Source organism: Pinus tabuliformis, chromosome J (assembly GCF_031772625.1).
Source record: "Pinus tabuliformis cultivar Carrire ecotype Pingquan chromosome J, CPIR1, whole genome shotgun sequence".
Taxonomy (NCBI): Eukaryota; Viridiplantae; Streptophyta; class Pinopsida; order Pinales; family Pinaceae; genus Pinus; species Pinus tabuliformis.
Window position 1 is genome coordinate 1,330,387,998 of NC_142295.1, and position 13,709 is coordinate 1,330,401,706.

General features: G+C 37.1%; 1 pseudogene; it reads left to right on the forward strand.

The window, feature by feature from the left end:
* Positions 1 to 3,270: 3,270 nt before the first annotated feature.
* Positions 3,271 to 4,371, forward strand: LOC149232244 (UDP-arabinopyranose mutase 1 pseudogene; annotated as a pseudogene).
* Positions 4,372 to 13,709: the final 9,338 nt, after the last annotated feature.

Here is a 13,709-nt window from a genome sequence, read left to right on the forward strand (position 1 = left end):
AATCCAAGGATACCTCAATGGAAAAAAAATGTTCCAATTTAGATGCAATTATTTAAGAGGTGATATTTTGAATTTCTCTAGTTTAGTTTCTATTTTTTTTGTCATTGTAGTAGAGGCATTCATCTTAGATTTTATTGAAAGTGTTTATCACTATGTGGTTCATCTTTGTGATGTATAAGTTACAACGTGTTTCCATAACATAGGCACCTAAGCTGAATTACACAAGTGCATTTTCATTCCATAGTAGCGGGACACTTTTATCGAATGTGCTTATCCATATCTTTGACAGACGTCCCTTCAATAGTTCACAATGCTCTCACAACACTATCTACATGATAGGGAACACTTATCCCTAGTGCCTTCACTTTTTGTTGGAATTCTCATTGAATTTGTTTTCAACAAGAAAAATTGTGTTTTCTGTGATACCACTTTAAGTAGGGAGACAATGGCCTACAAAGTGAGAGTTGCCAGCACACCAACAACCATTGCAAATGTCACCTTTTTTTGTGTTTTTTTTCAAGGAAATAAAATCTTGTAATTTTATTAGGAAAGTAAAATTGCATCTGTATATGCGTTGATTATTCGTGGTAGGATAAAGAGCCCTAGAAGATCTTTCCAAAAGTATCATACATACTGCAAATGTATCCTACTTTTAAAGCTTAGAGGAATTAGAGATATGAAATAAAACCAAGTTTTAATCATATGAAGTAATGGCCACCATTCTCAATCTGATTCATTCATACAGCACCACCACTCTAAATTTATTCTACAATTACATACTTCGATAAATATAATAAAATGAAAATTTTCCTATGAGTAACATCTATTAGGCTTCAAATGGCTTTAAATATTGGAGTTGACTTCCCAAAATGGTTGTAAATCTAAAATCCCCTCATATCGACAAACATAAGAGCATTAATCTTTAATTCAACAAACCTTAACTTAGTTTCCCAACATAGTTATATGTTCTCATGCTGTCAAAATTATTACCTTGTCTCATTGGTACAGTGATCCAAATTGATATCTACCTCAACAATGTTTAGTTTGTATGTTAAAATCTAGAAGCACAATGGGACGCTATCACCTCCACCAAGTTTCAAATCTCGCAAGAGGACATCTTTGGCCTGTTGTGATAAGGCTTAAGGAGTGGACTCTCCTTCCCTCGTGGAGTCTCGAATCTTGCTAAGTCATAAATTCCTTAGATATATGGCATAAGGGTTGATGGATATACTCTTGGTGTTATAGTGGCAACTGCTAAATTTGATATTGGGCCTTACTCAAATTACTCCAATGATTTACCGATTCACTTTAGCAAAAAATCTCACAAATCCTTACCAACTTTAAAGAAGTCAATAAGGTTCTTACTCTTGCATTGGACCAACTTTGTTACAATAATTAATATTACTCATTAGATGTTAGGTGTTCCTTTAAAAATAAATTAAAACCCTTAGAAAAAAAATTAGAAAAGATGAATACTTACTTATCAAACACAAATTTTTAATTAGACTTACTCTTAAAGCAACTTTTGGCTATGAGTAATCTACCATTAAAATATATTTTGATTTGAATGATTGTTCAACCTTGATTACTATTAGCCCATAGGGCATTGGATTGATGGTGAATGAGTGTACTATTAAGGCGCTCCTTGCTATAGGTCTCCAGTTCAAATTCCATATGGTTAGCCTTAATAAAAAAACCATATTACCACTATACCTACATAAAGAAGGCTTTGCAATATCAAATTATATGGAAGTAACAATTCAAGTGGAAGACCTATAAAATGTAGCGCAGTTGGTTTGAGTGGGGTTTAATCTCCACCAAGTGTCAGGGTCAAACCTCATGGAGAAAGGTAGGGTGGGAAACACTTTTAGGGGAATTAAACTATGCCAAGGGATGATAGCATCCCACAAACCTGATGATAGCAATCATAGTGATAACATTCCACGTATCCCACTAATAGCAATCATAGTGATAGCGTCCCACTAATGGGTAGATAGATCGTTCTTCCATCTAATTCCTATTCATAGCATCCCACTAATGGGTTAGTAAACATAGTGATAGCATCCCACTAGTGGGTATATCATTTTTCCATCTCATTTTTATTCATAAAATCCCATTAATAGATTAGCAATGCCAGTGATAACACTCCACTAATAAATAAACCTTTTTCTATACCTAAACTTAAACATAACGTACTTAATTAAAAAAAAAAAAAAATAGATAAAAATAATAATATTACATAAATAATTGTGAAATATTGTCAACCTTAAATATGGCACGTTCACACCCATTGACCCCATTGACTTAATGCGCACATGATATGGCATGTTCGCACCCGTTGGAGGAAATGTGGGTCATGGCAACCTTCCCTTTAAAGAAGCCAGCTAGCAAAATCCAACAAAAAGGAGTGCCAACTACGTGGAGCGCTTTTGGAGAGGCGTTTGATGCGGTGGTAATTATATCATTTTGTGTTTGATGAGTTGAGAAGTGTTTGACATGGGGGTAATTAGATCATTCCATGTTTGGTAGATTGCATTTAATATGGGGTCATTAGAGTATTTTATGTTTAATGAGTTTGGTTAGCGTGGGTAATTAGGTTTTGATAATTTGTGTTTAATATAGGGTAATTAGATTATTTTATGTTTCGTATAGTTAGGTAATTAGACTTTAATGATTTGTGTTTAATATAGGGTAATTAGATTATTTTATATTTAATATATTTGGGTAATTAGATTTTGATTATTTGTGTTTAATGGAAGGTAATTAGATTATTTTACGTTTAATATATTTTGCTTTTAGTAATTAGACTTTAACTATTTGTGTTTAATATAGAGTTATTAGATTATTTTATATTTAATATATTTGGGTAATTAGATTTTGATGATTTGTGTTTAATATAGGGTAATTAGATTATTTTACGTTTAATATATTTTGCTTTTATAGTTTTTATAAAATTGATGATCTGGAGTCGGGACAATTTACTTTAAAAGCAAGTTTTATAAAAGCAAAATTACCGTCAAAACCGGAGACTTTAATTGTGATTTATCCCAGGCTTCCGGAGTCTGGGCAAGAGCGTGAATCCCCAGATAACAAATCTATTGAACCCCTTGCCGGGGAATGCTCTTCCACACCTATATATACACTTACGGAGAGAAACCAAATCAAGATTGAGAGGAAAAGTCCTTTGGGGTTGTGGAAGATTGCGTTGTGTGTATTTCATTTTCTTTCATTTCTGGTTTCTTGGCACGTAGGTCAGTTGATCCAGTAACAATGGCAGTTTCGACTTCGAGTGCTGCGACCCCAATCCTGAAGGAGGAGCTGGACATAGTGATACCCACGATCCGGAACTTGGATTTCTTGGAGATGTGGAGGCCATTCTTTGAGCCCTACCACCTCATCATTGTGCAGGATGGCGATCCGTCGAAGACCATCAGTGTGCCTAAGGGTTTCGATTACGAACTGTACAACAGAAATGATATCGAGAGGATCCTGGGCCCCAAGGCCTCCTGCATCTCTTTCAAGGACAGTGCCTGCCGTTGCTTCGGCTACATGGTCTCTAAGAAGAAATACATCTTTACTATTGACGATGACTGCTTCGTTGCCAAAGATCCCTCCGGCAATGACATCAATGCTCTCCAGCAGCACATTATGAATTTGCTTTCTCCTTCAACTCCATTATTTTTCAATACACTGTATGATCCATACAGACAGGGTGCAGATTTTGTACGTGGGTACCCTTTCAGCCTTCGCCATGGAACACCCACTGCAGTTTCTCATGGCCTCTGGATTAATATCCCTGATTACGATGCCCCCACACAGCTTGTCAAACCTTCCGAACGCAACACCAGATATGTTGATGCAGTTTTGACAATTCCAAAGGGTACGCTTTTCCCCATGTGTGGCATGAATTTGGCCTTCAATCGGGACTTGATTGGCCCTGCCATGTATTTTGGCTTGATGGGTGATGGCCAGCCTATTGGTCGCTATGACGATATGTGGGCAGGATGGTGTGTCAAGGTCATCTGCGACCACTTGGGATTGGGTGTGAAGACAGGGCTGCCATACATTTGGCACAGCAAGGCCAGTAACCCTTTTGTTAATTTGAAGAAAGAATACAAGGGAATATTCTGGCAAGAGGACATTATTCCATTTTTCCAATCTGCCACACTTCCAAAGGAATGTACCTCTGTCCAGCAATGCTACATTGAGCTGTCAAAGCAGGTAAGGGAGAAACTTGGAGTAATAGATCCGTATTTCCAGAAGCTGGCAGATGCCATGGTCACTTGGATTGAAGCTTGGGATGAGCTCAATCCCACTGCCGACCATGCTGAAGTAATTCCGAATGGATCAGCTAAGTCACCCGCGAAGTAGCTGCAAGGATCTCCCACATTAATTACTTGCATTTGTAAGCTCTGAGCGGTAGTGCCTCTTATTATTTTGGCATGAGAATTTTGGTAGATGAATAGTTTATTCAGTTGAGCTGTAGTTATTACTTGTTTTTTTTAATGCAGTTAGATAATGGTAGGGGCTACATTGACATCCAGAGAAACATTTGTTGGGATGCAATTATTTCTGAGAATCTGCATGCAGTATTTGCATGGATATGTTTTCTATTCGGTTAGATAATAATAGGTCTTACATGGACATCTCGAGAAGCATTCAGTCATTACATGGATAATGCTTGGATTGAGTATCTGCATGGATGGATGGTTTACGTTTTTCTTGGTGCTGCAATTGCATATTTTATTTGTTTCAGTTATTACATGGATAATGCTTGTATCCAGTATCTGCATGGATCTATTTCTGCCATTGAGATTTATGTTTTTCTGGGACTGTAATTCCCGACCGCCGTGTTTATTGAAAAACATAATTAAATGTTCAACACAAAATGAAAATGGATCGAGTATCAATGACACTGACAATGCAATGCCATGTATCGAGTATCTGCATGGATCTACTTCCGCTATTGAGATTAGGTTTTTTGTGTGAGTGTAATAAATTGCAGACCGCTGTGTTAGTTGGAACATTTTGAATGTTTAACGCAAAATGAAAATGGAATGTCCTGGAAAATGCAATGACATGTATGTTATTGGATCGAGATTGATGAAATTCAATTTTCGTAAACATGTATGTCGTGACTATTCTATCAATCTTGGTAAAATCGTGGTGTTTTAGTAGGGTAACATATGTTGAAATCTAATTTCAACGCAGCCGTACGCTCCCCAAAACCGCCAGCAAAAACCACAAACCGGTTTAAAGATTTCTCGGACCGCCTACCTGCAGAGAATGGTTTTCGTACACAAGGGCCCGAGAAAATGTGGAGCTGACACGTGGTTCAGCCCTGACGTAACGCAACGTCATTTTCTCGGAGGTTAACGTTCAGCACTTGTTGGTCTTCCGATATGGTTATCCACCGTCGGATCTGCTTCACTTTCCTCCGCCGTTGATCACCTGGAGATGCATACGGACCCACATCAATTCAATGTTTTGCGTGGAGTAAAAGACTTATGGTTTGACCGCCGAATGAAAGAATTTAATGAATTTATGTGCTGTTGGTAGTTTTTAGGTAGATGTTTTTAATAATGTTATGGGCACGTAAGTTTTGTATGTAAAAAAGGAATGGCACATTTAAAGAGAGGTATGGTCCTTTTTATGTAATGTAATATTTAAAAGAGGGAGGTCATATATTTGTTTTGTTGAGTGTGTTGACTTTTTTTATGTATGGCACACGGGAGGTAAATGGAATGTGTTCGCAGCAGCGAAAAGAAGAACCAGAGGTTGTATGCACAGCAGTGCACAAATGTCTTTTGTAATGTTTTTGTGAGGCATAGTAAAACACAGGTGTAAGAAAAACCATGTGTGGTTTTGCAAATGCATAAAGAAAATGGTGGAGCGAATTTTGTAAGCCTGTGTAAGTTTTGCTTTTACAGCAGTATGTAAAATTGTTTTACACCAGTAAATGTGAATGGAGGTTTTACAGCAGTAAATGTTAATGGGAATTTTTCCAGCAGTGTAAATTCTCATATGGAGACACAGTGAATGTTTTTTTTTGTTTTAATGAATAGAAATATTTTATGGTGAAATCCTCTGTTCCTCAGTGAATTTTTTTTAAGTCTTCTGTGTGCACAAAAGATCCTGGAGCAAAAGAAACAGAGCATTGCCTCTGTGTGTTTGAATATTTGGTTTTTGGTATTTTCCCCATTAAAAATTCCCAACAGTGGTATCAGAGCAGGCTTAGGCTCTTTAAAGAAGTTAAAGAAGCTGAAGGGAGAAGGTTGTTGCTGCAGCAAAACTTCTCAGGCAGACAGAAGACAGTCAACAAAAGATTCAGGTATTCCAAAAAGTTTTTTTTGTGTTGCTGAAGAAGCAGTGATTTGTTTTAAACACACAGTCAAGGATTTAGAGGCATAGATCAGAATACAAGGAATGGCCAGCACAAGCACTGGTATGGGTTTGTTTAACACCCAGCTCCCACAGTTTAATGGGAAAAACTATGACTACTGGGCAATAACCATGACAGCCCTGTTTGCCTCTCAAGACTTATGGGAAATAGTTGAGGAAGGCTTTCAAGAACCAGCAGATGAAACTGAGTTCAATGCACTAACTCAGGGAGAGAGAGATCAGCTGAAGAGCAATAGGAAGAAGGATTCGAAAGCCCATATGTTGTTGTATCTAGCAGTAGACCAGAGTGTGTTTCCAAGGTTAGCAGCAGCTAAGACAGCAAATGAAGCATGGCAAACCCTCAAGACAGCCTATCAAGACATGGAGAGAGTGAAGACAGCAAAGCTACAATTGCTGAGAAAGGATTTTGAGAACTTGAACATGAAGGAGTCAGATAACATTGACTCATTCTTCACTCATGTGATTGGTGTAATCACACAAATGAGAACTCATGGAGAAACCATTGAAGACAGAAGAATTGTGGAGAAAATATTGAGGGTCTTACCCTCAAGGTTTGATGCCATAGTCACCACCATTGAAGAGACGAAGGATCTCTCAAGTTATTCAGTTGATGAGCTACATGCATCACTGATAACACATGAGCAGAGGTTGAGTAGGAATGAAAACTCATCTCTTGAGCAAGCCTTCAAGACCCAGATGTCCTTTGGAAGAGGCAGAGGTCAAGGCAGAGGAAACAAAAGAGGAAGAGGCAGAAGCCAGAATAGAGGTGGAAGGAACAACTCATCAAATGCACAAGGAAGAGGCAACAATCCAAATCAGAACCAAGGCCAAGGCAGCAGCCAACAAGGAGGACAACATCATGCTCAAGGACAAAGGTATGATAAATCTAATGTTCAATGCTATTATTGCAAAAAGTATGGACATTATGCAAGTGATTGTAGAAAGAAACAACATGATATGAACAGTAGACAAAATGCAAATGTTACAAGAGAAAACAGCAGTCAAAATAATGTCCTGTTAGCTTGTAACATGGCTGAAACACATAGTGAAGACATATGGTTTTTAGACTCAGGTTGCAGCAACCATATGACAGGAAACATTGCCCTCTTCTCAGCCTTAAATCAGAATTTGAAATCAGAGGTCACACTAGGAACTGATAGTAAAGTGTCTGTTATGGGAAAAGGGGAGGTAAAAATATTTACAAAACAAGGAGAAAGGAAAACCATAGTAGATGTCTACTATGTCCCCGGAATGAGATGTAACCTATTGAGTGTTGGACAGCTTATCCAAAAGGGTTACAATGTTTACTTTGTAAATGATGTGTGCACCATCATGGATATACCACCCAGCAAAAGATGCATTGCTGAAGTGAAGATGACAAGGAACAGGATGTTCCCTCTCAGGATCAGGGCAGATTTGAAAAACAAAGGTGAAATTGCAGCAGTCACCCAAGAGGCTTTCCAAAGCGTGCCAAAGGATAAGAACTGGTTATGGCACTTGAGATTCGGGCATCTAAATTTTGGAGGTCTAAACTTATTGAGCAGAAAAGGAATGGTAAAGGGATTACCATTGATAGAGAAACCGGACAGCCTATGTGAAGGCTGCATTTTGGGAAAACAACACAGAGAAAGTTTTCCATCAGGGAAGAGCATAAGGGCAAAGACACCCTTAGAGATCATCCACTCAGATTTATGTGGACCAATGCAAGCTCCATCATTAGCTGGCAGCCTATATTTCTTAACATTCATTGATGACTGTACAAGAAAGACTTGGATATATTTCCTTAAAAACAAAAGTGAAGTGTTTGAGAAATTCCAAAATTTCAAGGCATTTGTTGAAAACCAAAGCGGGCTGCATATAAAAGTTTTGAGAACTGATAGAAGAGGTGAGTATATCTCCAAGGAATTCCTAAGATTTTGTAGAGAAAATGGAATTCACAAACAGTTTACAGCAAGGTACACCCCACAGCAAAATGGAGTTGCTGAAAGGAAGAACAGGACCATCATGGATATGGCGAGGAGCATGTTGAAGGCAAAGCATTTGGCAAATGAGTATTGGGCTGAAGCTGTACATTGTGCAGTTTATATTTTGAACAGGTGTCCTACAAAAGCAGTCATGAACAAAGTGCCAGAAGAGGCATGGAGTGGGAGAAAGCAAGTAGTCACCCACATGAGAGTTTTTGGGTGTGTGGCCTATGCACACATTCCGGATCAGCTAAGGAGGAAGTTGGACAGCAAAGGGGAGAAATGCATCTTCATTGGATACAGTGATGAATCCAAAGCCTACAGGCTGTACATTCCATCTACCAAGAAGTTCTTTGTCAGCAGGGATGTTCAATTCATTGAAGAGGAAGCTTGGGATGGAAGCATAGAGAAAACAGTGAATGTCAAGAACTGTTTGTCTCATGATGAAGATGAAGAGGAGGTGGCTGAAATGCATCCCCAAACAGCAGCGCCAACACAAGGACAGCAAGGAACACCATTGAGGATCAATGAGAGTGCTTCTCCAAGCACACCACAAGGAGGAAATTCAAGTGCATCTTCAAGCACTTGCACACCAAGTGAAAGAGGTAAGAAGTTTAGAAATCTAAGTGAAATTTATGAAGAAGGAATGAATTCCTTATTTGCCTTGTTTTGTCATGTTGATGATCCTATTCATTTCGAAGATGTAATTAAAGATAGGAAATGGATAGAAGCTATGGATGAGGAGATGAATGCCATAGAGAGAAACAAAACATGGGATTTGGTTGAGTTACCAAAAGGCAAAGAAGTCATTGGTGTGAAATGGGTCTACAAGACCAAGAGCAATGCTGAAGGCAAGATTGAAAGGCATAAAGCAAGGCTGGTTGTCAAAGGCTACAAGCAGCAGTATGGGAGAGATTATGAGGAGACTTTCGCCCCGGTTGCAAGAATGGAAACCGTGAGAGCAGTGCTGTCCATAGCAGCTCAAAACAAATGGAAAGTCTACCAAATGGATGTGAAATCAGCATTCCTAAATGGAGTGTTAATGGAAGAGGTCTATGTGGAACAGCCTCTCGGATATGAGAAGAAAGGTGAAGAGCACAAAGTGTGCAAATTGAAGAAAGCTCTTTATGGGCTGAAGCAAGCGCCAAGAGCATGGTACAGCAGGATAGATTCATATCTATTGGATAATGAATTTGACAAATGTGAAGGAGAACCCACAGTCTACATCAAGGAAAAAGATGGTAAAATTTTAATTGTTGTTTTGTATGTTGATGATGTGATTTTCACAGGTAATGATGATCAGCTCATTAAAAATTTTAAATCAGTCATGAAGGATGAATTTGAAATGACTGACATGGGTTTGTTAAGATACTTCTTAGGCATAGAAGTAGATCAAAATGAAAAAGGAATTTTTATATCTCAAGCAAGATATGTAAATCAAGTTTTGGGCAGATTTAAGATGGAAGAATGCAAGGCAGCAATCACTCCCACAGTGATGGGATTAAAGCTCAGCAGAGAGGACAGCAGCAAGGATTTTGATCCTAGTTTGTATAAAAGCATTGTGGGCAGCCTTATGTATTTAACAGCTACTAGGCCTGATTTAATGTATGCTGTTAGTTTAATTTCCAGGTTCATGGAGAGGCCAAAGGAGGCACATTGGCAGGCAGCAAAGAGAATTTTGAGGTATGTCAAAGGCACCAAAATGTTTGGAATTTTATATCATGCCTCAGAACATTCAGATTTGATTGGATACACTGACAGTGATTGGGCTGGAAGTGTAGATGATCGGAAGAGCACTTCCGGTTATGTTTTTAATATGGGTTCAGGAGCCATTTCATGGGCTTCTAAGAAGCAGTCCATTGTAGCATTGTCTACAGCAGAGGCTGAATATGTGGCAGCTACAGCAGCAGCATGTCAAGCAGTGTGGATGAGAAGAATGTTGAGAAGCTTAGGCCAAGAGCAGGCAAAAGCAACAGTGATTTTTTGTGACAATAGCTCAGCTATTGCATTGTCAAAGAATTCAGTGTTTCATAAGAGAACGAAACACATTGATACCAGGTTTCACTACATCAGAGAATTGGTGAACAATGGAGAAATTGTCCTAGAACATTGCAGGACTCAGGAACAGGTAGCAGACATCTTGACAAAGCCATTGGATCAGAAAAGCTTTGAATTTTTGAGAAAGTGTCTCGGTATGACCGAATGCCCAGCTGTTGAAATTAAAGGGGAGTGTTGAAATCTAATTTCAACGCAGCCGTACGCTCCCCAAAACCGCCAGTAAAAACCACAAACCGGTTTAAAGATTTCTCGGACCGCCTACCTGCAGAGAATGGTTTTCGTACACAAGGGCCCGAGAAAATGTGGAGCTGACACGTGGTTCAGCCCTGACGTAACGCAACGTCATTTTCTCGGAGGTTAACGTTCAGCACTTGTTGGTCTTCCGATATGGTTATCCACCGTCGGATCTGCTTCACTTTCCTCCGCCGTTGATCACCTGGAGCTGCATACGGACCCACATCAATTCAATGTTTTGCGTGGAGTAAAAGACTTATGGTTTGACCGCCGAATGAAAGAATTTAATGAATTTATGTGCTGTTCGTAGTTTTTAGGTAGATGCTTTTAATAATGTTATGGGCACGTAAGTTTTGTATGTAAAAAAGGAATGGCACATTTAAAGAGAGGTATGGTCGTTTTTATGTAATGTAATATTTAAAAGAGGGAGGTCATATATTTGTTTTGTTGAGTGTGTTGACTTTTTTTATGTATGGCACACGGGAGGTAAATGGAATGTGTTCGCAGCAGCGAAAAGAAGAACCAGAGGCTGTATGCACAGCAGTGCACAAATGTCTTTTGTAATGTTTTTGTGAGGCATAGTAAAACAGAGGTGTAAGAAAAACCATGTGTGGTTTTGCAAATGCATAAAGAAAATGGTGGAGCGAATTTTGTAAGCCTGTGTAAGTTTTGCTTTTACAGCAGTATGTAAAATTGTTTTACACCAGTAAATGTGAATGGAGGTTTTACAGCAGTAAATGTTAATGGGAATTTTTCCAGCAGTGTAAATTCTCATATGGAGACACAGTGACACAGTGAATGTTTTTTTTTGTTTTAATGAATAGAAATATTTTATGGTGAAATCCTCTGTTCCCCAGTGAATTTTTTTTAAGTCTTCTGTGTGCACAAAAGATCCTGGAGCAAAAGAAACAGAGCATTGCCTCTGTGTGTTTGAATATTTGGTTTTTGGTATTTTCCCCATTAAAAATACCCAACAACATACCCTACCTTTCATGACAACGTTTTTTTCTCTAAAGACTCTCATGACATAGCCTTCTCTTAATATGTTATGCGCATATTTATGATTTACATAGTTTATGTTTTGTAAAATTGATTTGTAGTAGTCTCACCCTGGTTGTTGTTGGTGGTTTTGTATTAGATGAAAAAGTTGATTTTTTTTTGTTCAGATGAAAAGTTAATTTTTTTTTCTTTTTTTTCATTGTGATTAATGGCATATCATTATTTTGGAGTTTAATTTTAGATTTTATTAAACACAAAAAGATAAAAGAAATTGGAAGTAATTCTTATTGTATTTAAAATTATATATAATTTCTTTTGTTATTTCCGAAGAACTCCCCAGTGTGTAGTTATAACTAGTACATTTTTGATGATTTCCAGTCTGTCACTGTTTTCTTAAGCTTGGTCATAACAAGGGCTTTTGAACTTTGCAATTTTCTGTTCACATATTAATCATCAATTAAACTGTCACCACAGATTTTATATATATATATATATATATAATATGGGATTTTTGTTTGCATTTTATATGAAGAATTTATATGTTTTAGTTTAAAAATCAAAATCATTACCTCACAAATTTATCATATCACTAATAAAATAAAAATTAAATATAATAATAACACAATGCACACAACAATTTCCAAATATAACAAGGAATATTTCCAAATATAACCAGGAAGATTTTATTTTTAAATTAGAATAAATGAATAAGGTATTCATTTAAATAATACATGTTCCTAATGATAATCAATTAGGACATAATACAATGCACCCAGGAAGATTTTATTTTAGAGTTAAAACTGAGTAAGTAGGGTATTCATTTAAATAATACACACTCCCAATGATAATCAATTTTAATGGTAATAAATTCAAAGAATGTGCAATCCATACATTTTTTTTCTTAATTATTTGGTAATTTTATTTATCATATGATTTATTTATTTAATGTTTCGGAACCTTAAATTAGGTGTTATAAGGGTGTCTTCTAGGTGTAATGTAAAAATATGTTTAATTTATAGTAAGTAAAGGACTGGTTGATAAACATTTACATATGGGTTAAGAATAATATAACAGCCAATATAGGTGTAATGTAAAAAAGTTTGTACACATTTTTACATGCTTATTTAATAAGTTAAATTTATGTTAATATATCCAATTTATAATAAGTAAATGATTCATAGGTAAACATTTATATATCGGTTAAGAATAATATAAAGTTGGGAGATCTTGAAGTATCCTTATAAAGTTAAAAGTAATAAAAATAATAAAATTCAATTTGCTATATTGTAATTTTGGTTTTTTTAATATAAATCCCCTCCCTTCGATTACATCATGGTTAGTTATAACATAGACATGGTATAAAACATAAATGGATCAAGATCATACATTTGATAGCTTTTCATCCTCATTTCCCAAAAAGTACAGAAATTCCCTTATTATAGTGAAGTTGAATTTCACCCCCTCTGTTCTCCTTCTGTTGATTTCCATAACGACATCATGTATGTGTACGAAAATGACTATCCCATTTTTCCCTTTGGTCACAAGTGCTCTACCTTGTAGCCTATCCAAAACAGTCCTTCCCATGATATCTGCTACCATGTCCCACTCCCAACCTACGAAAAATGAAAAAATGTTGAGGAATGGATCTTTGCACTCCCTAGGAAACTTGTGAAAAGAGAAGATGTAAGACTCTAGCTTTTCCCAAACTATTTACTCTCCAATTTGTCTATTTCTATCACATCACTAAATTTTTCTCTCTCATACAATACTCTTTGGTACGTGTGTTTCCATTCGGCATACTCTACACATTTATGTCACGTGCAGCCATGAGCAACCTTATGTAGAGGAAGGTTGTCACTTCAACATACTGCTCAACTTCTGATATCCTTCCTCGTGAGCTTGGATCCAAGGCCTCAACTACCAATATATACTGTGACATTGATACGTTAATGGGTTGGCAGTATATGAAATGAAATGAAATGATATTTTAACATCCATAAGACTAAAAATAGTCGGTGGGACCATCAGTTCCCAATTCTTCACTTTTTTCAA